General features: G+C 43.7%; 1 protein-coding gene across 1 annotated transcript in view; it reads left to right on the top strand.

Moving 5' to 3' along the window:
* LOC126336648 (probable G-protein coupled receptor CG31760) overlaps window positions 1–23,220 on the top strand; it is a 1,468,739-nt gene that overhangs the window by 487,111 nt on the left and 958,408 nt on the right. The window contains exon 2 of the mRNA XM_050000571.1: window positions 3,104–3,193. The gene's annotated coding sequence lies outside the window, so the exon portion shown is untranslated. The remainder of the gene's footprint in view (window positions 1–3,103; window positions 3,194–23,220) is intronic.

Below are 23,220 nucleotides of genomic sequence, written 5' to 3'. Positions count from 1 at the left end.
ACGTTTGTGGAATCCAAGCCACGCAGACCCGTTGCTGTAATGCGCGGCGAGGCCTTCATCTGCAATGGTGTTGCTGAAGACTTGGACTTGAGCTTATGCATTTATAATTGTCCGGAATCAATGGTGTTGAACGCATATCCCAGTGCACCCACCATATTCTAGCATTGTAACGCCTACCATTCAGAAATGCACCACTTGTTAAATGATACACGCTAAAAGTACTGCCGTAAAAGCCTGTCTGCCGATGTTTCGTTCGTCGAGTAATAACCAGTACCCAGGAAAGTAACCCCTGAATTATTATGAATACAACTGTCGTATCATCCTTTTGTCTTTAATATTTGTGGATGATGCAGAGATGCTACGTGTAACACGTTAGATTTTGTGGAGTATATGCAATATCGACTTTTCTATAGGTAAAGACGATGGAAATAACAACAATAAAGCCGTACTTTGATTAAATTCTTGCATCTTGCGCACGTGATACTTCTGATTCTGATTACGAAACCTGCACTCAACGGCGCTGTTCGTAGTCAACAGTATTGTGAATAAGGTAAATTTCTGTTTTTACCCGAGTAATGTAACTTACAAAAACCTATCTCAAGTGCACGAAAATAAAATCCAGACCAGAAATTAGATATATGCCTTACCTGAGATAAACAACGAACAGTACATTCCCAAGGAGAACCCAGTACGAGAAGAATGGACACATTATTTTGATATACCTATGGAACGACGGATTATTTAACTTGGTGTTGAATGAAACGGAATGGGAGAGCTGCACATTGATGATATCATATGCAAAACAGATCATGGAAGATAGTGGAAGTAGTAGCTACGTGCAGAAAGAGCGACTGGCACATGACGAAGGATATAGAGGATGCCATCAAACTTACAGAATAATTGACGTCTTAAAAGAAAGAAAAATATAATTTACAAATCTACTTGATTTATGGTCTTAAGTGAAGGACAAAACAGGAAGAATGGCAGATATATAAAAAGAACAAAATAATATTGCCATGACATAGTATTGGAATCTGAGACAGAAAATAAAAATTTAAGACCGAGCTGAACAACTATAAACTGAATGCAGATAAGGAAATTTGGAGCTATTGAGAGCAATAGTCATGAAATGGACGAAACATGAAAACAGAACCCACTCTTTAGGCAATATTGTTTTAATCAACCTAAAAAAATTAGGAGGCAACAAGAACTCATTTGTCGCACAATGTAGTTTCATTCATTTGATGTAGATTGTAGAGTTGAAGATATACTCCGTACTTAAGCGATTAGGAAAACTGTTTCTTTTCCTCTCATTGGCGCAAGTCTGCGACCAAGTATAATATTTGTTACACAAGCCATTAAACAACAGTCATTAATCAGAAGCTGGAGACATAATTATACCAACCAGTCCTTAGCAAATCCGTAACTGAATTTGAAGCGGCTTTGTAGCAGTGTAACTTCAAATTGCTTCATACATTTAGCTGTCTCGAATTGCGATATTGTTTTATTTTTGACGGAATTTGAATTCTTCATGCAAAGTGTTGCTTTTACAACGACGTTCCTGTATAGTCTCTAAGGAAACTAATCTTTCTCCATCAGCCCTCTGATTCAGCATCTTTGAAATGAATCTGGTTGAATATTTATCTATACATCTGTCGTGGAAAGACAGCAGTTTCCCTTCTTTATGTTTTTAATTTACTCTGGTAGATTTTGAGTGGAATACTTCTTCCTTTTTCCACTTGTATTATTTTGAGCCGGCCTGAGTGGCCGTGCGGTTCTGGGCGCTACAGTCTGGAACCGGGCGACCGCTACGCCCGCAGGTTCGAATCCTGCCTCGGGCATGGATGTGTGTGATGTCCTTTGGTTAGTTAGGTTTAATTAGTTCTAAGTTCTAGACGACTGATGACCTCAGCAGTTAAGTCACATAGTGCTCAGAGCTATTTGAACCATTTATTATTTTGAATTAAAACATTCGAAAATTAAAGGAAAACAACTTTTAGTAGTTGGGGGGGGGGGGGCATTATCCTAATTTATCAAGCATTCGTAGTATAACTATGCGTATTACAGGCAAGTGAATTAACAATCGTTTTCTTGTGTCGAACTAACTAATAATGTGTAACCCTATTCATGGAGGCGAAATAAATATCTTTAAGTTCTCCGTCATTTTCATTATCTACTCATCTGTATTCATTTGCCACATCTATATACTATCGATTACAGAACAGAATGATTCCATGTTGAAGCAACTTGCAAGGGCTCAGGAATCAATTAACGCTTTCTCCTGATGGAGTGCATGTCAAAACTGTTTTTCACATACAATAATTGCCATAGTGTAAGGGTTTCGTAATGGGGGGGGGGGGGGTGTTCAGTGTTATAGATGAGACGTTACTGAATAGTTCTATGCATTGCCAAAGGCCACTGAGACCGTATATTTCAGTAGAAGTGAACGACGACTCTGATACCTTCATTGCATCATTTTACTATTGGATGTTATTATACTAATGTTGTTTTCAATAAAACAATTTTAGACATTTGACACGAGAGAAGAAGACATGCCATCAGTTCAAATGTCCACATGTATGTGAAATCTTATGGGACTTAGCTGCTAAGGTCATCAGTCCCTAAAATTACACACTACTTGACCTAAATTCTCCTAAGGACAAACACACACATCCATGCCCGAGGAAGAACTCGAACCTCCACCGGGACCAGCCGCACAGTCCATGACTGCAGCGACCGCTCGCCTAATCCAGCACGGCTATGCCATCAGTTCAAAGTATAATTTATGACACGTTCTTACCAAGTGATCGTATCTGGTTGAAGAGGAATGCCCAAGAACTAACGTGCTAGTGATCCTGTAGAAAATGTAGCACTCATATGGAGCACATCTGCAACAGTGATCGAAGTGTTGGCTTATATCACACTGTAACAATGCATTCCGTCACTGGATGTCTTCTTTTAAGCTGAAACTGACAACAAGCAGTACAGTTGATGCTTTTGTTATAATCATTTTACTGTGGAATAAAATTAGAAGTAAATTTCTCGTTCCGGGTGAAGTTATTAGTAGAATATTTACAATGGTTCTTGACGTGTCATGTTGCAGGCAGTGATGGCGCCTAACTGAGTGGAAACAGCCGCCTGCAGCCATGGGGACCTGAGGGAAGCCACCGCAGCCGCCTACACCAGCAGCAAGGTAGGCGAGCGGCGCCGGCGCTGTGAACTTGGAAGGAGCTTCTCCCTTCCTCTGTCACTGTGCAGAACTTGCTCCCCAACTCCGTAACACGCCCATGGCGAGAACGTTTCGACAAATAGAGGCCTACAGCACATCTATAATAAGAAGGTGCTTCCTGATAAAGTATTCAGTTGTACCGTTACTGTCTTTCCACATGTATAGGAATAAACCAAATAAATAAGGATTGCTATAAAAATTTAAACATAGCTGTCTGCAGCAATCATGAAAATATTTTTTTATAGTAAAGACACTGGTTGCAATGGAGCTTATAGTCAGTCTACTGACTGGTTTGATGCGGCCCGCCACGAGTCTCACAGTAGCACTTGCAACCTACGTCCTCAATTATTTACTTGACGTATTCCAATCTCTGTTTTCCTCTACAGTTTTTGCCCTCTACGGTTCCCTCTAGTACCATGGAAGTCATTCCCTCATGTCTTAGCAGATGTCCTATCATCCTGTCCCTTCTCCTTATCAGTCTTTTCCACATATTCCTTTCCTCTCCTATTCTGCGTAGAACCTCCTCATTCCTTACCTAATCAGTCCGCCTAATTTTCAACATTCGTCTATAGCACCACATCTCAAATGCTTCGATTCCCTTCTGTTCCGGTTTTCCCACAGTCCATGTTTCACTACCATACAATGCTGTACTCCAGACGTACATCCTCAGAAATTTCTTCCTCAAATTAAGGCCTGTATTTGATTTTAGTAGACTTCTCTTGGCCAGAAATGCCTTTTTTGCCATAGCGAGTCTGCTTTTGATGTCTTCCTTGCTCCGTCCGTCATTGGTTATTTTACTGCCCAGGTAGCAGAATTCCTTAACTTCATTGACTTCGTGACCATCAATCTTGATGTTAAGGTTCTCGCTGTTCTCATTTCTACTACTTCTCATTACCTTCGTCTTTCTTCGATTTACTCTCAAACCATACTGTGTACTCATTAGACTGTTCATTCCGTTCAGCAGATCATTTAATTCTTCTTCACTTCCACTCAGGATAGCACTGTCATCAGCGAATCGTATCATTGATATCCTTTCACCTTGTATTTTAATTCAACTCCTGAACCTTTCTTTTATTTCCATCATTGCTTCCTCGATGTACAGATAGAAGAGTAGGGGCGAAAGGCTACAGCCTTGTCTTACACCCTTCTTAATACAAGCAGTGCGTTCTTGATCGTCCACTCTTATTATTCCCTCTTGGTTGTTGCACATATTGTATATGACCCGTCTCTCCCTATAGCTTGCCCCTACTTCTTTCAGTATCTCGAACAGCTTGCACCATTTTATATTGTCGAACGCTTTTTCCAGGTCGACAGATCCTATGAAAGTGTCTTGATTCTTCTTTAGCCTTGCTTCCATTATTAGCCGTAACGTCAGAATTGCCTCTCTCGTGCCTTTACTTTTCCTAAAGACAAACTGATCGTCACCTAGCGCATTATCAATTTTCTTTTCCATTCTTCTGTATATTATTCTTGTAAGCAGCTTCGATGTATGAGCTGTTAAGCTGATTGTGCGATAATTCTCGCACTTGTCAGTTCTTGCCGTCTTCGGAATTGTGTGGATGATGCTTTTCCGAAAGTCAGATGGTATGTCGCCAGACTCATATATTCTACACACCAACGTGAATAGTCGTTTTGTTGCCACTTCCCCTAATGATTTTAGAAATTCTGATGGAATGTTATCTATCCCTTCTGCCTTATTTGACCGTAAGTCCTCCAAAGCTCTTTTAAATTCCACTTCTAATACTGAATCCCCTATCTCTTCTAAATCGACTCCTGTTTCTTCTTCTATCACATCAGACAAATCTTCACCCTCATAGAGGCTTTCAATGTATTCTTTCCACCTATCTGCTCTCTCCTCTGCATTTAACAGTGCAATTCCCGTTGCACTCTTAATGTTACCTCCGTTGCTTTTAATGTCACCAAAGGTTGTTTTGACTTTCCTGTATGCTGAGTCTGTCCTTCCGACAATCATATCTTTTTCGATGTCTTCACATTTTTCCTGCAGCCATTTCGTCTTAGCTTCCCTGCACTTCCTATTTATTTCATTCCTCAGCGACTTCTATTTCTGTATTCCTGATTTTCCCGGAACATGTTTGTACTTCCTCCCTTCATCAATCAACTGACGTATTTCTTCTGTTACCCATGGTTTCTTCGCAGCTACCTTTTTTGTACCTATGTTTTCCTTCCCAACTTCTGTGATGGCCTTTTTTAGAGATGTACATTCCTCTTCAACTGTACTGCCTACTGCGCTATTCCTTATTGCTGTATCTATAGAGTTAGAGAACGTCAAACGTATCTCATCATTCCTTAGAACTCCCGTATCCCACTTCTTAGCGTATTGATTCTCCCTGACTAATGTCTTGAACTTCAGCCTACTCTTCATCACTACTATATTGTGATATGAGTCTATATCTGCTACTGGGTACGCCTTACAATCCAATATCTGATTCCGGAATCTCTGTCTGACCATGATGTAATCTAATTGAAATCTTCCCGTATCTCCCGGCCTTTTCTAAGTATACCTCCTCGTCTTGTGATTCTTGAACAGGGTATTCGCTTTTACTAGCTGAAACTTGTTACAGAACTCAATTAGTCTTTCTCCTCTTTCATTCCTTGTCCCAAGCCCATATTCTCCTGTAACCTTTCTTCTACTCCTTCCCCTACAACTGCATTCCAGTCGCCCATGACTATTAGATTTTCGCCCACTTTTACATACTGCATTACCCTGTCAATATTCTCATACACTTTCTCTATCTGTTCATCTTCAGCTTGCGACGTCGGCTTGTATACCTGAACTATCGTTGTCGGTGTTGGTCTGCTGTCGATTCTGATTAGAACAACTCGGTCACTGAACTGTTCACAGTAACACACCCTCTGCCCTACCTTCCTATTCATAACGAATCCTACACCTGTTACCCATTTCCTGCTGCTGTTGATATCCACATCTTTCAGTAACGTTTATGAAGTACCAGAGGGTGATGACAAGTAAAGGCTCCGAATTTTTATGTGGAACTTTTAAAGCTACTTACATATATCAATCGTTATTAACAATCTAAATATTTATTCTTCATGTCTACCTTTTTGTTTCCAACCATAGTCATGCTGGGGACGAACACATTTCTCCCGCCGAGATACCAGTTTGGCATGCGGGATTAGCCGAGCGGTCTAAGGTGAATGCAGTCATGGACTGTGCGGCTGGTCTCGGCGGAAGTTCGAGTCGTCCCTCGGGCATGGGTGTGGGTGTGTTTGTCCTTAGGATAATTTAGGTAGAGTAGTGTGTAAGCTTAGGGACTGGTGAACTTAGCAGTTAAGTCCCATAAGATTAAAAAAGCGATACCAGTTTGTTGACGGAGCTACAGCATCTCATCACTGTCATACGAAACCGTTCTTCAAGTTTTGGAAACAGATGAGAATCGCATGTGTCTGTCGTTGTCAGGCTGAAGGAGAGAGTTATCCATGTGTGCAAGAAGTCTTCGAATTTGAACATTCACTTTTTTGAGGGTCTCCTACACACCGATGTAATTACGTTACACCCCGACAAATTACATACCACAATTCAGAGCCCTCTAGCTCTAGAAGACGGAAAATATGTAGATATGAAGAATAAGGACATATAATGTCAATAGCGTTTGAGTTATTTAAAAAGCTTTTAGAGTTTCCACATAAAAAATTTGGAGGCGTTACTTTTCACCACGCTGTCATACACCGATAAGCCGGAACATTATGTCCAACGACCTTTCCTGGCGAGGAATGACTGATAATAAGGCGCACTCAGTGAGCATGCTGTCCATGTTTGGAATGGAGAACCCGCGCCTACATGAGTTTGACCATGGACAGATTGTGGTGGCCTGTGGTCCCAGCTCGAATCCGCCTGGCGGCTTAACGACGGAGGCCGGTGTGCTGGCCAGACTGGATGTGGTTTTTAGGTGGTTTTCCACATCCCACCCGGTGAATACCGGGCTGGTCCCCACGTCCCGCCTCAGTTACACGGCTCGCAGACATCTGAACACATTCGCACTATTCCATGGATTACACAAGACATAGAGACAGTTGGTGTACACTAATTCTGCCCCAGGGGGTACGGGGTGGCGGCAGGAAGGGCATCTGGCCACCCCTTAAATTAACCTTGACAGATCCGATTAAACATGCCGACCCTGAGTCATTTGCGGGAGAAAGGCACAAGCAAAAGAAAGAAAGAAAGAAAGATTGTTATGGCCCGGAGGCTTGGAACGGGTATTTCGGAAACTACACGACTTCTCAGATGTTCGAGGAGTGCTGTAATGAGTGTCTTCAAAACGTTGCGAAACTAGGGTAACACCACATCCAGACGCCTTGAAACCACATCCAGACGTCTTGAGGCTGGGTGGCGACCCCCCCTCCACAACCCCAACCCCCCTCACCACATTACAGATGTCGGACGTCCTACACTGAGCAGATTGGTAAAACAGCACAAAATGGTTCAAATGGCTCTGAGTACTATGGAACTTAACATCTGAGGTCAACAGTGCCTTAGAACTTAAAACTACTTAAACCTAAGGACATCACACACACCCATGCCCGAAGCAGGATAAGAACTTGCGAACGTAGCGGTAGCGCGGTTCCAGACTGAAGCGCCTAGAACCACCCTGCCACAACGGCTGGCAAAACAGGACATGCGAATAGCGGCGGATGTACCATCAGACTTCACTGCTGGGCAAAGGATAAATGTGTCTCATAGCACAGTGCATCGAACGCTTCTAAATATTGGCCTTCGCAGCCGATGACCCAAGCATGTGCCACTGTTAACACCACGAAAACATCGGCAACCTACGACAGAAATAGGCACGTGAGCATCGGCACCCGGGTTTGGCGCAGTGTCAAAACGTTGTATGATCTGATGAATCTCGACACCTTCATCATGCAGATGGGAGGGCGCCTATCTGTTGTCTCTGAGGGGAACAGTTCCATGACACCTGTACTGTGGGACAGAGACAAGCTGGCGGCGGCTCCAGTATTCTCTGAGTCCAGTGACATTCGTGCAAGGTATCATGGCGGCAGGGAGTGGTTGCAGACCGCATACACACCTTGACGATCATGTTTCTCTGTGGCAGTGGCCTCTTTCTACAACATAATTCGCCATGTCACGAGGCCAGGCGTGTGATGGAATGGTCGAGGAACTAGATGGCCAGTTGCAATTTATGTTGTGACCCCCCAACTGGACGAATATCTTATAGATCGTAGCGTCAGAAACCATCGCTACACCTCATCGGAATTAACGGTAATTTGGGGACCTGTGTGCGCAGATGTTGTACCAACTCCCTCCACCGATATACAAGATCTCATGCCACGAAGCGCCGCCGCTGTTACCAGTGCCAAAGGTGGACATGCAGGCTATTACGTGTGTGGTCATAATATTCTGGCTGATCAGTATTTGTTATTACGTTTTGCTACAGTACACACATTATGAAAATAATGGATAATTTTTAGCTGGCCTGGGTGTCCGAGCGGTTCTAGGCGCTACAGTCTGGAGCAGCGCGACCGCTACGGTCGCAGGTTCGAATCCTGCCTTGTTCATGTATGTGTGTGATGTCCTTTAAGTAGTTCTAAGTTCTAGGGGGTTTGATGACCTGAGAAATTAAGTCCCGTAGTGCTCAGAGCCATTTGAACCATTTTTTTGATAATTTTTAAAAGCATTTCTGTGAGGCAGTAGTTTCAGTGTGGCGTTTCTTACGTTCAACTAGTGTCTAAATGCTGCAGAGTTCCCTGATATTGTTATATATTTAAAACGACGTTCACATCTGTATCTATATACATAATTCGTAAGCGTCGCGGAGGGTACGTTGTACCACTACTAATCATTTCCACTCACAAACGGAGAGAGGGAATAAAGACTGTCTTTGTTTCCGTACAAGCACTATTCCTCTTCTTTTGTCTTCTCCATCCTTGCGTGAATTGCACGATGCCGGATGTAGAATGCCAGCAGCCGCAAATGCCGGATTCCTGCCTTTTCTCGACTGTGTTTCGCGAAATGAACGTCGTCTGCCCTCTAGACATTCCCATTTGAGTTCACGGAGCACTTCCGTAATACTCGAGTGCAGATCGAACGTACTGGTAACAAATCTAGCAGCACACCACTGTATTGCTTCGATGTCTTACAGTGGTACTGGTTGATCGCAGGAAGCTGGGAAGCGAACTTAAGCCTCAGAGGTACAGGAACGCTGTGAGGCGGTAGGGCTGCTGCAGCCAGCTACAGACGTCCCTTTTTCGGTCGGCAGCACATTTTTCCGCCCGCTCCGTCGTCATCTGAGGCCTCCCCTCACCCACTCCTATGCCCGACTGCACCCTACCCCCCACCCTCCCTCCTGTTGGCTGCGCCTGGAACTCATTTTGGCGCCGGACGGCCCCGCCCGTGGGAGATGAGACAGCGGCTGCGAGCCGTGCCTCGCCAGTAGTCCCGGTCCCGTGTTTACCCAACGTGAGATTAGCCCCGGGCGGGCGCAGCCTGCATGCGCCCGGGATTTCCGACTACCTGCGCGCCTCTCCGCACTCTCAAGGCGGAAGCCTGCTGGCCCACCGACGAGCACTGTCGTCGCACCATCTGGGGCGCTGCACCTTTACAAGGAACAGGTGAACTTCCCGATCCTGTTTCGAATAAACATTGTCCTTAGGAAATTAATGCAGCCGGCCCGTGTGGCCGAGCGGTTATAGGCTCTTCAGTCTGGAACCGTACGACTGCTACACGAGCAGGTTCGAATCCTGCCTCGGGCATGGATGAGTGTGATGTCTTTAGGTTAGTTAGGTTTCAGTAGTTCTACGTTCTAGTGGACTGATGACCTCAGATGTTAAGTCCCAAAGCGCTTAGAGCCATTTGAACCATTTGAAATAAAAGCACAAAACATCTTACATTCTACTCTGTGGATATAAAGTGTGGGAGGATTTATACCCGACGTCTAAGTTCACGTTTTTATGCAGTGTGTTTCGAACTCCTTGCATTAAATGTCTAGGCATGAAGTCACGTCACAGGGAACACATTTTTAAAGAAAAAATATTCCCTGTTGCTTCCATGTGACACTAGGCGTCTTTTTTCATGGATTATGCCTCATAGAGGCGGCGTGGCATAGGAACTCTTTGGGGTAAATTTGTAGTGCGTGTTGCCTATAATCCAGTTATTCCTCCATGTGAGACAGATTAGGCAGAGGAAAACTGATATCTCGTTTGGCTTGTAAACTGACCCTTAACATAGACAAATGTAATGTAGTGCAAATACATAGAAAGAAGCATCCTTTATTCTATGTTTATATGATAGCGGAACAAACACTGGTAGCAGTTACTTCTGTAAAATATCTGGGAGTATTGTGCGGAACGATTTGAAGTGGAATGATCACATAAAATTAATTGTTGGTAAGTAGGGTACCAGGTTGAGATTCATTGGGAGAGTCCTCAGAAAATGTAGTCCATCAACAAAGGAAGTGTCTTACAAAACACTCGTGTGACCTCTACCTGAGTATTCCTCATCAGTGTGGGATCTGTACCAGGTCGGGTTGACAGAGAAGATCCTAAGAAGAGTGGCGCGTTTCGTCACACGGTTATTTGGTAAGCGTGATAGCGTTACGGAGATGTTAAGCAAACTGAAGTGGCAGACTCTGCAAGAGAGGCGCTCTGCATCGCGGTGTAGCTTGCTGTCCAGGTTTCGAGAAGGTGCGTTTCTGGATGAGGTAACGAATATATTGCTTCCCCCTACTTATACCTCCAGAGGAGGTCACGAATGTAAAATTTGAGAGATTTGAGCGCGCACGGAGGCTTTCCGACAGTCGTTCTTCCCGCGAACCATACGCGACTGGAACAGGAAAGGGAGGTAATGACAGTGGCACGTGAAGTGCCCTGCGCCACACACCGTTGGGTGGCGTGCGGGGTATAAATGTAGATGTAGATGTAGAAACCGTTGTCTTCCGCTTACAAATACTCATACCCATAGTTTTCTTCCTGAATGTCCTCCTTTCATTTTGCTAGGGTAGGCAGTAAACAACCAGATTTGGTTAATGGACCCTACTTGTACAGTGAACTCATGTCTTCCTAGGAGCACCGAATACTAAAGTACCTCTTGCACCAGCGGGAAGCGCCAGGGAACATTTTGTTTCTAAAAGAAGTTGTTCCTCATGACACGATGTATCATTGCAAGGGTTTTATTTTATCCTACTTGTATAATCCCTAGACGTTTGATTTATGTGGACAACCATCAACTGTGTAATAGAATGATGACAGCGAAAATTTGTGCGACATCAGGACTCGAACACGGCTTTCCCACTTCTCACGAATGCTTGCATTACTATTAGGCTATACACGCACGACTCGGAGCCAGATCCAAACTTCCGTATGTCATCAACCACGCGTCCACAACCCGTACTTGTGCATCCGTTACGTATGAAAAAAACGGTTCAAATGGCTCTCAGCACTATGGAGCACTAACTAATATAAGGACATCACACACATCCACGCTCGAGGCAGGATTCGAACCTGCGACGGTAGCGGTCGCGCGGTTCCAGACTGAAGCGCTTAGAACCGCTCGTCCATAGCGGCCGGCCTACTGAATGTCCGAAGAACATTGCCTCATACTTCCGGACAACATTCACTGCAACATCGTATGTATCCGCCGACAATAGGCATGGGACTTTCAATTAAAATCTCTCCCCTATACGGAAATATACATAAAGGTTGTACGAGTATTGGTTGTAGACGGATGATTGACAAAATGTGGATGTTTGTGTCTTGACATGATGCATTTCGGTTTGGATAATGGTAAGGTGACCACTAGAGATAAGCGGGAAATCCAGGTTCAAATCCCAGTCCGGGACACAAATTTTCACTGTCGTTATTCCGTCATACATCTGATGGTAGTCCATTTTCGCAGCTGCGAATACATTTCACGTATTTCATAACGGCTGTAGTCACCGCAGTGTCTCTTCGTTCAGACATGCATGCATGTCCGAACAAACATTGCACTTTACTCCTGCATAACACAGGCACTGCAATATCGTATACACCTTGTGTTGTTTGACTTGCTTGAGGTGCTGCTATTGCGAGCCTAAAATACACCTCAGAAAAATTAATTTATCAGCATAAAAATCATGATTACGGCAGCAGAATTCGCATCTGGCTATGATAATTACGAGTTTTTCTAAGCTAGACACAGTATTAAATTTTGTAAGAAAATGAAACGCCTACAGCCGTCTTTAAGAAGTTGTTTATTTTGTGGTAACCAGTTTCGGCGCTTCAATGCGTCTCCAGGTCGCAGGTGATGCTGAAGGAGTTGACACGATCCCTATACATACCGCATCAGTGGCCAACATAACTGGTTACGCAGACTATCTGTGTAAACTTTAGTGTCAGCACTCCAGCCGTCAACTGCCAGCTGGCTACTGATATACAATGATCGCGTCAACCCCTTCAGCCTGAAGATAGTGCATTGAAGTGCCGATACGGGTAGCCACAAAATAATACACTACCGGAAATTAAAATTGCTACACCAAGAAGAAATGCACATGATAAACGGGTATTCATTGGACAAATATATTATACTAGGACTGACATGTGATTACATTTTCAAGCAATTTGGGAGCATAGATCCTGAGAAATCAGTACCCAGAGCAACAACCTCTGGCCGTAGTAATGCCTGAGCGTTGAGTCAAACAGAGCTTGGATGGCGTGTACAGGTACAGCTGTCCATGCAGCTTCACCACGGTACCACAGTTCATCAAGAGTAGTGACTGGCATATTGTGACGAGCCAGTTGCTCGTAAACCATTGACCAGACGTTTTCAATTGGTGAGAGATTTGGAGAATGTGTTGGCCAGGGCAGCAACGAACATTTTCTGATTCCAGAAAGGCCCGTACAGGACCTGCAACATGTGCTCATGCATTATCCTGCTGAAATGTAGTTTCGCAGGGATCGAATGAAGTGTAGAGCCACGGGTCGTAACACATCTGAAATGTAACGTCCACTTTTCGAAGTGCCGTCAATGCGAACAAGAGGTGACCGAGACGTGTACTCAATGACATTCCATACCATCACGCCGGGTGATATGCCAATATGGCGATGACGAATACACGCTTCCAATATGCGTTTACCGCGATGTCTCCAAACAAGGTTGCGACCATCATGATGCTGTATAGAGAACCTAGATTCATCCGAAAAAAATGACGTTTGCCATTCGAGCACCCAGGTTCGTGGTTGAGTACACCATCGCAGACACTCCTGTCTGTGATGCAGCGTCAGGGGTAACCGCAGCCATGGTCTCCAAGCTGATAGTCCATGCTGCTGCAAACGTCGTCGAACTGTTCGTGCAGGTGGTTGTTGTCTTGCAAACGTCCCCGTCTGTTGACTCAGGGATCGAGATTTGGCTGTACGATCCGTTACAGCCACGCGGCTAAGATACCTGTCATCTCGACCGCTAGTTATACGAGGCCGTTGGAATCGAGCACGGCGTTCCGTATTACCCTCGTGAACCCACCGATTCCATAATCTGCTAACAGTCATTGGATCTGGACCAACGCGATACGATAAACTGTAATTGTGATTGACTACATTCCGACCTTTATCAAAGTCGGAAACGTGATGGTACGCATTTCTTCTCCTTACATGTTGTAGGTGTCACCACCGGCGCCCATCTTGTGTGAATGCTCTGAAAACCTAATCATTTGCATATCACAGTATCTTCTTCCTGTCGGTTAAATTTAGCGTCTATAGCACGTCATCTTCATGGTGTAGCAATTTTAATGGCCAGTAGTGTATCATAAGGACGGCTGTAGGCGTTTTATTTTCTTACAGTAGTAAATGGTCGTGGTACCCAAGACTTCCAGTCAAAAGGATGGAAATACAAAGACTTGAATATTAAATGGAAGAAATAAGAATACCCAACTGTCCCAATTAATAAAATATATCTATGAACTAGCATTGTCTGCACTTAATGGCTGCTCCCACACAATGAATCCTCATGTCCTCTTATGTCCTTTTATGTCTGGCAAAAAGCATTCGTTTTACTTCCTCATGCGATTGCGCAGGAGATAACTTGCGTATCAACTGGAACAGGAGCAAGAACATTATCTTCCACTCTTCTGCGTTGTTGCCCCTTCGCCCACAAACGACCTACTGCTTGGACTGTCACGCAGCTATGTTGATATGTTTCCTTACACTGTTCTTTAGTGTACTTCGGGTGCACTGGAATTTGATAGTCAGGTACTGCTTGACAACCCAAGCAGTAGGTCATGAGTGGACGATGTGATTTACCAATCCATAAAAAGCCGAGATGCTCATGTTGTGTGGAAAGTATAGGAAGGATACAGCTCGTTCTAGTTGGGTGTATGCTGCAAGATATCCCAATAGATGCCAACCATCTCGGCAATTATTTATCAACTATTTCAAGAAGTTACGCGAAAGTGCTAGTGTAACACCTAGACAACAAGTAGGAAACAAGTAAGGACAGAAGAGTGGAAGCTGTTGCAGTTGATCCGCTCGCTAGTTCCCGCGCAATAACAATAGGAAGTGGCATGAGTCAGGCAAATGCGCTACACGTTCTCCACCGAGATGGGTTCCATCCTTAACACATCTCTTTCCATCAAGAGCTCCATGCAAAGTACTCCAGATGTATCATGTCGCTTGTATGGTGACGAAGCCACATTTATCAGCCGGCCGCAGTGGCCGTGCGGTTCTAGGCTCTGCAGTCTGGAACCGCAGGACTGCTACGGTCGCAGGCTCGAATCCTGCCACGGGTATGGATGTGTGTGATGTCCTTAGGTTAGTTAGGTTTAAGTAGTTCTAAGTTCTAGGGGACTGATGACCTAAGATGTTAAGTCCCATAGTGCTCAGAGCCATTTGAACCATTTATCTATGATGGCCTGGTAAACAGTTGCAAAATGCGCTATTGGTCTATCGACTATCCCCGTTAGCTTTGCCAGGTGGAATGTCAGCTTTCTTGGAGTGTCAGTTCAAGGACAAACATCGCAAACTCTTAATAGAGAATTTTCCACGGATTCCAGAAGACGTTTCTCTGCAGAGTAGGAGCAACCTATGATACCAACATGATATCCAGACCATAATGCACGAAGCACTACAGCATATCATCGCAAATTGTTTCCAAGTCGTTCTATTAGCCGCTGAGGATCTGTATCTAGGACAGGCCCTGTTTCCCGGAGTTGACGCCTGCACACATTTTTTTGTGAGGGAAAACTGAAAGATGTTGTCTTCAAGGATATACCAACTAACCCGATGATATACAGCGACGTATTGCGTCAGCCTGCTCGAACATGTCGGTTGAAATGCCAGCATTTATGCAACAGTCGTTCCACACCAGACTGGATGCGTGTATTGCCGCTGCCTATGTTGCTTTTGAGCACAACCTGTGGCGGTCAATTATCTCGATACTGGTCAGGATCCATACTACTAGACTATATACTAGTCCTGAGCTTTAGTGTGTGTTAGTACATGTGTTTGCACAAGCGTCAGTGTGGGAAATTTTCAAAATACGATATCTCGTAAACGGCTTGCACTATAATCCTGCAATAAACATCACTGATATTATAACTTACCCTGATCTTAGACTGTTAATGCCAACAGGCATTGTAACATACAAAAAAAGTATGTTTGCACAAAAATACGCTTTCCGATCATTATTGCAATCTGTTGATTATCTAATAGTGCGAGCCCCTGACTACCAATCCATTCAGTGAAAACTGCACATCATGGCACTTTCTATTTTTGCTACATTAGCGGTGCAAGTTTTAGATGATTCACCCTGTGTATTACACATGGAGGGTGAGGTACAAATGGTTCAAATGGCTTTGAGCAATATGGGACTCAACATCTGAGGTCGTCTGCCCCTAGACTTAGAAATACTTAAATCTAAGGACATCACACACATCCATGCCAGAGGCAGGATTCGAACCTGCGAGCGTAGCAGCAGCGCAGTTCCGGAATGGAGCGCCTAGCAGTCCTTTCTTTAGCGTTTTTGTCGTGTAGTAGGGTGTCTGTTACTTCAGGTTTTGATAAATTTTTCTTTTTTAATTTTGTGGTCGGTTGTTATCTCTCATGCAACAGCCATCGATGTAACCTAAGACAGGACGTCGTATGTGACATCTGTCTGTGACGTGTAAGTTTTGCTTTTCGTTTCATCGTGTTTTAATTGTTTGCTTGTCCTACATTGAGGCAGAGTTTGGAGAACAACCCAGTATTTACCTAAAAGAGGGAGGGAACAATACATAAACCACACATAATCACAACCCAGTGTTTACCTGAACGAGGGAGGCCGATCCGGGTCTGCTTTTTGGAAAATTTGCGCTCGGTGCTTTATATTAAAACTGGCAGTGGTAGCGAGCGGAATTGCCAGCTTGTACAAAACATGCCATCTGCTCGTGCGATGGATAGTTGCGCATGCACACAAAAAAAAAAAAAAAAAAAAAAAAAAAAAAAAAAAAAAAAAAAAATTCGTCAGCCTATCAACTGCTTCCAAAGTACTTGTAGGTGTAGGGGAGAGCAATGGTGGATGTCTGCCGTTGAAGTGATGGCAACGTGTTACGATACCCATCACATGATACAGGTGAATGACAGCAATAAGATTAGCAACGATGCCAAATATGTTGAAGACTAATAAATGGTCTAAATAAGCGAAGAGAACTGTAAGTGGTGAACGCAAATGAAGTTTCGGTTACACACTGTACCATTAACGGATGCAAGCTACTTATATTTCAACTATTTTCACCATCGTCTTTGTAGTCCACAGAATTCCTGTCAGAATTTAATGAAATAATAAGTTGTAGAATGTTATTTTCCACTGCACATTAATCCTCCCAAGTCCTCATTATCGCTTCCTTTGTATGTCTGACAATATTCTGCTAATCTGACGAAAAAGTTTCCTTTACAGCATTCTTCGTCGATCTTCCCACTTTTGTCAGCATACCTTCTTATTGTTCTTTGCTACACAAGCTTCAACTTGAGCCCACGTGAGTTCAATGGAATTTAAGTTGTAGTGGTGTGGTGTCAGTCTGAGAACTTTGTAACCACTTTTTTCAGCTCTTCGATAAGTGATCTACAACATACAGATGTAAAGTGGTTAATTCTCAACCACGAGACACAGGAAATCGCCCATTCTGCAGTCGCCTGGTATAGGAATGTTTATTTCATTGTAGCCAGTCAATAGTATGTGTCCCCAGATTTCTTCGTGGTAATCATTCTTCGATTCAAACAACAACGAATCCTGCTGGCGTACCTGCTCGAAGAAGAATCACGTTACTATCTCAAAAGGTTGTGGCATGGTGTCACCTATTGAATGGCCTATCCGGCCTGCACTTATTCGGTGGCCTGCATTTATCCATTCTACGATAAAAATAGCGACGATCCACGAAGGAATTATACAAGTGGAATGGAAACAGGTAGTTGTGATGTACATTTACAGAGAAAATACTGATTATAACTTCAAAAAAATTGGGTGATTTATTCAGAAATTGAGCATGTTTGTTACGCGTTGGTCCATCTCTGGCACTCATGCAACCAGTTAGTCAACTGGGCACTGATTGATGGAGTTGTTGGATGTCCTCGTGAGGGATATATAGCAAAATTCTCTCCAGTTGGAGCGTTAGATCATCATAATCCCGAGCTTGTTGGAAGGCCCTGTCCCTAATGCTCCAAACATTCTCAGTTTGGGAGAGATACGGCGACGTTTCAGGCCAACGTAAGGTTTGGTGTGCAAGGGGACAAGCAGTAGAAAATCTCACCGTGTGCTTGCTGCAATGTAAGTCCAGGATTGCTTGCCATGAAGCAACAAAACTGGACGTGATATATCATCTACGTTCCGCCGTGATGTGAGGGTACCGCGTTTGGAACCCAAAGGGGCCGTTCTGTGAAATGAAATGACACACCAAAAAATCACTCCTAGAAGTCGTATCGTATTGCAGTCGTGTTGGTATCCCACGGCTATCAGGACCGTCTCCAGAAACGCGTTCGCTGGTCGTCGGGGCACACTTAGATGCGGTACTCGTTACTGAAGACAATGGGATTCCAGTCCGAAGACCGCAACGTTTTGGGCAAGCCATCCTTGTCTCACATTTCACAAAGTTAGTGCACGTCCACACACAGCGAGGGTTTCTATCGCTTGTCTCCGTGCATGCCGCCATACTTGGCTTGTAAGATCGTCGGGGCTCTCCCCACTTGAGTGAGTTTGGAACATTATAGGCAGGGCCCTCCGACAATCTCTGGTTTCTGACTGTAAGGCACCAACAATGGCAAGTCGAGTGACTACTTGCATTGCATTAGGGCCAGAGGTGGACCACGCCATTTTTCACTTGCTCAGTTTATGAAGCTCTTTCTTTTGAATAAATCATCCAAACTTTGTTTGTCCATATATGTAGATCACATCCAATGGTCTCCGTCTCATTCGTGAAATTCCTTCTCGGTTGAACTTTTTTTTTTATAAACCGAGATGACAAAAGTAATTGAATATCTCCTAATATGGTGTTGGACTTTCCTTTGCCAGGCTTAGTACAGCAACGTGACATGGCAAGGACTCAGTAACTCGTTGGAAGTCCCTTGCAGAAATATTGAGGCATACTGCCTCTATAGCCGTCCAGAACTGCGAAAGTGTTGCGGTGCAGGGTTTTATGCACCAACTGACCTCTAGGTGATTATGTCCCATAAACGTTCAAAGAGAGGGATCTGGATGGCCAAATCGTTCGTTCCAATTGACCGCAATGTCCTTTACTAGAACGGCTGGAGATGGTCTCCAAGTAGCTGAACATAACCATTTCCAGTCAATGATCCGTTAAGTTTGGCAGAAGATCCAGTTCATTCCGCGTGTACACTGCACACATCATTATGCAGCAACCACCAGTTTTCACAGTGTCTTGTTGTCAACCTGGGCCCATGGCTTCGTAGTGTCTGCGCCACACTTTAACCCTACCATCAGCTCTTACCAAACGAAATCGGAACTCATCTGACCATGCCACGGTGTTTCAGTCGTCTACGGTCCAACAAATATGGTCACGAGCCCAGAAGAAGCACTCACGTCGGACGTCTGCTGCCATCGCCCATTAACGCCAGATTTCGCCGCACTCTCCTTACGGATACGATCGTCGAACGTCTCACATTGATTTCTACTGTTACTTTACGCAGTGGTGCTTGTCTTTTAGCACTGAAAATTCTACGCGAACGCCGCTACTCTTAGCCGTTGTCTGTGGTGAGAGGTAATGATTGAAATTTGTTATTCTTGGCTCACTTTTGACATTGTGGATCTATTTCTCTGGAACAACAATAGCTGGAAAACAACTTCAGCAGGTGTGAATGTAACGAAGGGCAATGTAACAAAGGGCCTATGAAATTAAACACCACAAAATATTCCAAAACGTAAGCAAACATTATTTCCTACACAAACTTAAATATATTAATGGGTATCTTGTTTTTTTTACGCAATGAATAACGTAATCCCACGCCCGGGTTCCCGGGTTCGATTCCAGGCGGAGATTTTCTCTGCCTCGGCGTGACTGGGTGTTGTGTGCTGTCCCTAGGTTAGCTAGGTTTAAGTAGTTCTAAGTTCTAGGGGACTGATGACCATAGATATTAGGTCCCATAGTTCTCAGAGCCATTTGAACCATATGAATAACGTAAAAATCACAAAAAGAACGGCATCTGTTACATCTTAATATCTCAATGTTATTCCGAGGAATTGTAAATTATAGTTGAAGCTTGAAATAAACGAAACGTACCACTATAGCACACCCCTTTGTGCAAGCAGGTACGGCACGTTGCCCGTAACCGCAATGTGAGTTACGTACTACGATGCAACAATCGCTATGATTATTGGTATTTACTGGAAACAGTACAACATAACGCTAATGAAATACCGAGTGTTGCCGGCCATAGTAAACATAACTGATTTACCAAGAATCTAAGAGGGGTAAATGCTAGTTGTACGTAGATCCACATAAATTACAAAATCATACAGAACACGTACAGGACACGTCACACTTTTGATGATTACGTTAGAACTGAACTTTTGCACATGGCGAAACGATTACGCAAATGTACAACGGTACCTACAAAATAAACATATGTCTGCTTAGAAACAAAATGTACGCCGGTATGCAGTCACATTTCTCGCAGCGGAAACGCTACAAAGTATTTTCGAAGAGATCGCCATTTAAAACACAGCTTCAAAATTTCTGGTGCTGTTGCAGCACACACAGCGGGAACACCGGCTTTCATGTTATGAAACTTCCTGGCAGATTAGAACTGTGTGCCGGACCGAGACTCGAAGTCGGTACTCGGGACTGAGTTCGAGTTTCGGTCCGGCACACAGATTTAATCTGCCTGGAAGTTTCTAATCAGCGCACACTCCGCCGCAGTGTGAAAATTTCAATCTGGGCTTTCATGTTGTCCATTGTTGTTCGAAACTTCTGATACACCACATTTTTCACATGTCCCCATACAAAAACGTCCATGGAGATGTGCAAATCTAATCGGGTTGTTCCGTCGTGTCCATCCATTTAGGTGTGTGGGTTGGGTAAACTAACCGGTACTGTTCCGTAGTGTGTACGTAGATAAATAACACATGCAAGAGGGTAACCGTTACGTTGTATCAATGCCTGTGACTTATTGCTTTCGGCCTTCGTAATAACAGTGCAACATAGTGATTACTAGCAACGTGCAGTTCACGTCTACATCTCGGGATGTATAATAGCGGCGCGTTTCGTTTTTCAAACGTCAGCTTTGCTTTGCTGTTTCTTGGGATGTAATTGACGTGTTGCTGTCCAACCAACGCCATTGTTTCTGTGATTTTTACGTTATTGATTGCGTAAGAAATGACACGTGTTGCCCACTGAAAAAATAAGTTTGTGTTGAAAATAGTATTTGCTTACGTTTTAGAATGTCTTGTACTATCTACTTTCACGAGCCTTTGCCTAACATTCATAACCGCGGAAGCCGTTTCCCAACACACATTTATACTCCGGAGACATTTACGCTGAAACGTTTAAATGGGCCATCCTCTACATATTCTTAAAGTCAGTTTCGGTATGTCTGCACCATGTCGTATATGTCAACATATGATCTAAAGTCCACTGTACATGAAGTATCATGTGTCCAAATTTCTCATTGCAAGCTTTCTTATTTAAGTACTATAGGTTCCTTATATTAAAAAAATCGTGACAAATAAGCTACGGTGTCAGAATATAAGATACGAAAGAATCGATGTTGTAACCAGTCAATTTAATTATAATCGCTTCACAGTTATTGTGTATCTGGCATTGTTCTTTCCATTGTTATTGTGCAGAAACTAGAAGGTTTACTGAAGTACTAATCTCAGCTGTAGTCATACTCGTAGTTTCGGTTTATTTGCAGAAATACAGAAAATAATAAATCTTGTATACTTTTTTTTTCTTCCCCTCCCCTGCCGCCCTTGCAGCTAACCACGCTTGACCATCCCTCCAAACCCTGCAGGCCGCCTCACAAGGAGCATGTGGAGCCCGAGAAACAGCTGTGTTAATGGTCCAAGAGTAACATAATTGATGTGAGGAAGCAAGTATAGGGAAAGGGAAGGAAGCTCATATTGAGGCTAGACATCGAAAACTAGCGTGTTCGTTGTGTGTGTGTGTGTGTGTGTGTGTGTGTGTGTGTGTGTTTGTGTGTGTGTGTGTGTGTGTGTGTGAGAGAGAGAGAGAGAGAGAGAGAGAGATAGAATGATGTCGAAGAGAAGGACAACATGAGCAAGAATTACAGTGAAGAGGGGAGAAGATGTACGTGTGGGAAAGTAACAATCTAGCCTATAGAAAAAATTAAATTGATGTTCCCAAATAAAAGAGTACTGGAAAATAGTTTGAAACGATATATATGGAAGTTGATGCTACAATAGAGTAAAAGTTTTAATGTTCCCTATTCCAAATATTATGTTCCATACTCCACTTGCCATGTAGGCTATATGCGGACTTGATAAACGCTCTCGCTCCCAATTCTGAATCAAAATACTGTGAAGAACATAGCTCCGTGTTTCCGTTCTTGTTGAATTTCCTAGCTCCCACCCCACAGTAAGTCTTCCCAGACAAGTCCCTAATTTCCTTCTGGCACTTTTTCATTTTCTTGCTTTTAGCGTAGCAAGTTATAGCACCATGGCGGCGCCGGCATTGTCCCGCCACGTTTTGAAACGCTCTTTCGATTATAATTGAGTTGGTTGCCTCCGCGTTCTTCCGCTCTCCGAGCAGACGAACCGTTTCTTGGTACGGGAAAATGACATTTACTCCTCAAATCTAGCCGGCTTTGCTGCTTGTAGAAGCAAACGTCCACATAGAGCGTAACTTCTGTAAGTTATCACGACGAATGAAGAAATAAACAAGAAATATAAGAGCATAAGAGTCTAAGGTAACATGATTGAGACCAGTTGTACAGGGTGGACAAAAGAAAATAGCCCGGAAAATATAAGGAGCGATCAAAAAGTTTCCGTTTCTGGCGTTGCTGTAGCATATGTGCAAGTACAGCGACTCCGATGTTGGTATACATGGTGGTGAGAAAAAGTTTGAAAAACTTGTGTTGTAGGTTAGGCTGTGCTGAGAGATAATTGTTAACACAAAAATTCTATACGTTCTTCCGTTCCCAATTTTATTAGCACTCATGGCTGAGTTCAAGCGGTCTGTCGTGATACACAATTTGTGGCAACAGAGATGATAGCGGACGAGGCTGCCTAGCCATCGTCTCGGGTTCGGGCCTTACTACCGTCCAAACCTCGGTTTTTAAACCGTCTCTCCCGTTTGATTTCAGGAAATCAAACAGAAGAGCGGTTTAAAAACATTTGGCAACAATGTCTCTGACTGCGGCTCCGCTTGAATTTGAAAGCGGAACGTCATGATTGGCTGATTGATATGCTAATTAACTTCGAAACGACGCAACACATGGAAGTTTTTTCAACGATTATTTCTCAACATGACTTAACCTGCAACACCCTTACAAGCTTTTCAGACTTTTTCTGATGCCTTGTAGGAAAC

This window comes from Schistocerca gregaria, chromosome 2, assembly GCF_023897955.1.
Source record: "Schistocerca gregaria isolate iqSchGreg1 chromosome 2, iqSchGreg1.2, whole genome shotgun sequence".
NCBI lineage: Eukaryota > Metazoa > Arthropoda > Insecta > Orthoptera > Acrididae > Schistocerca > Schistocerca gregaria.
This window is presented reverse-complemented; position numbering and strand designations above follow the sequence as displayed.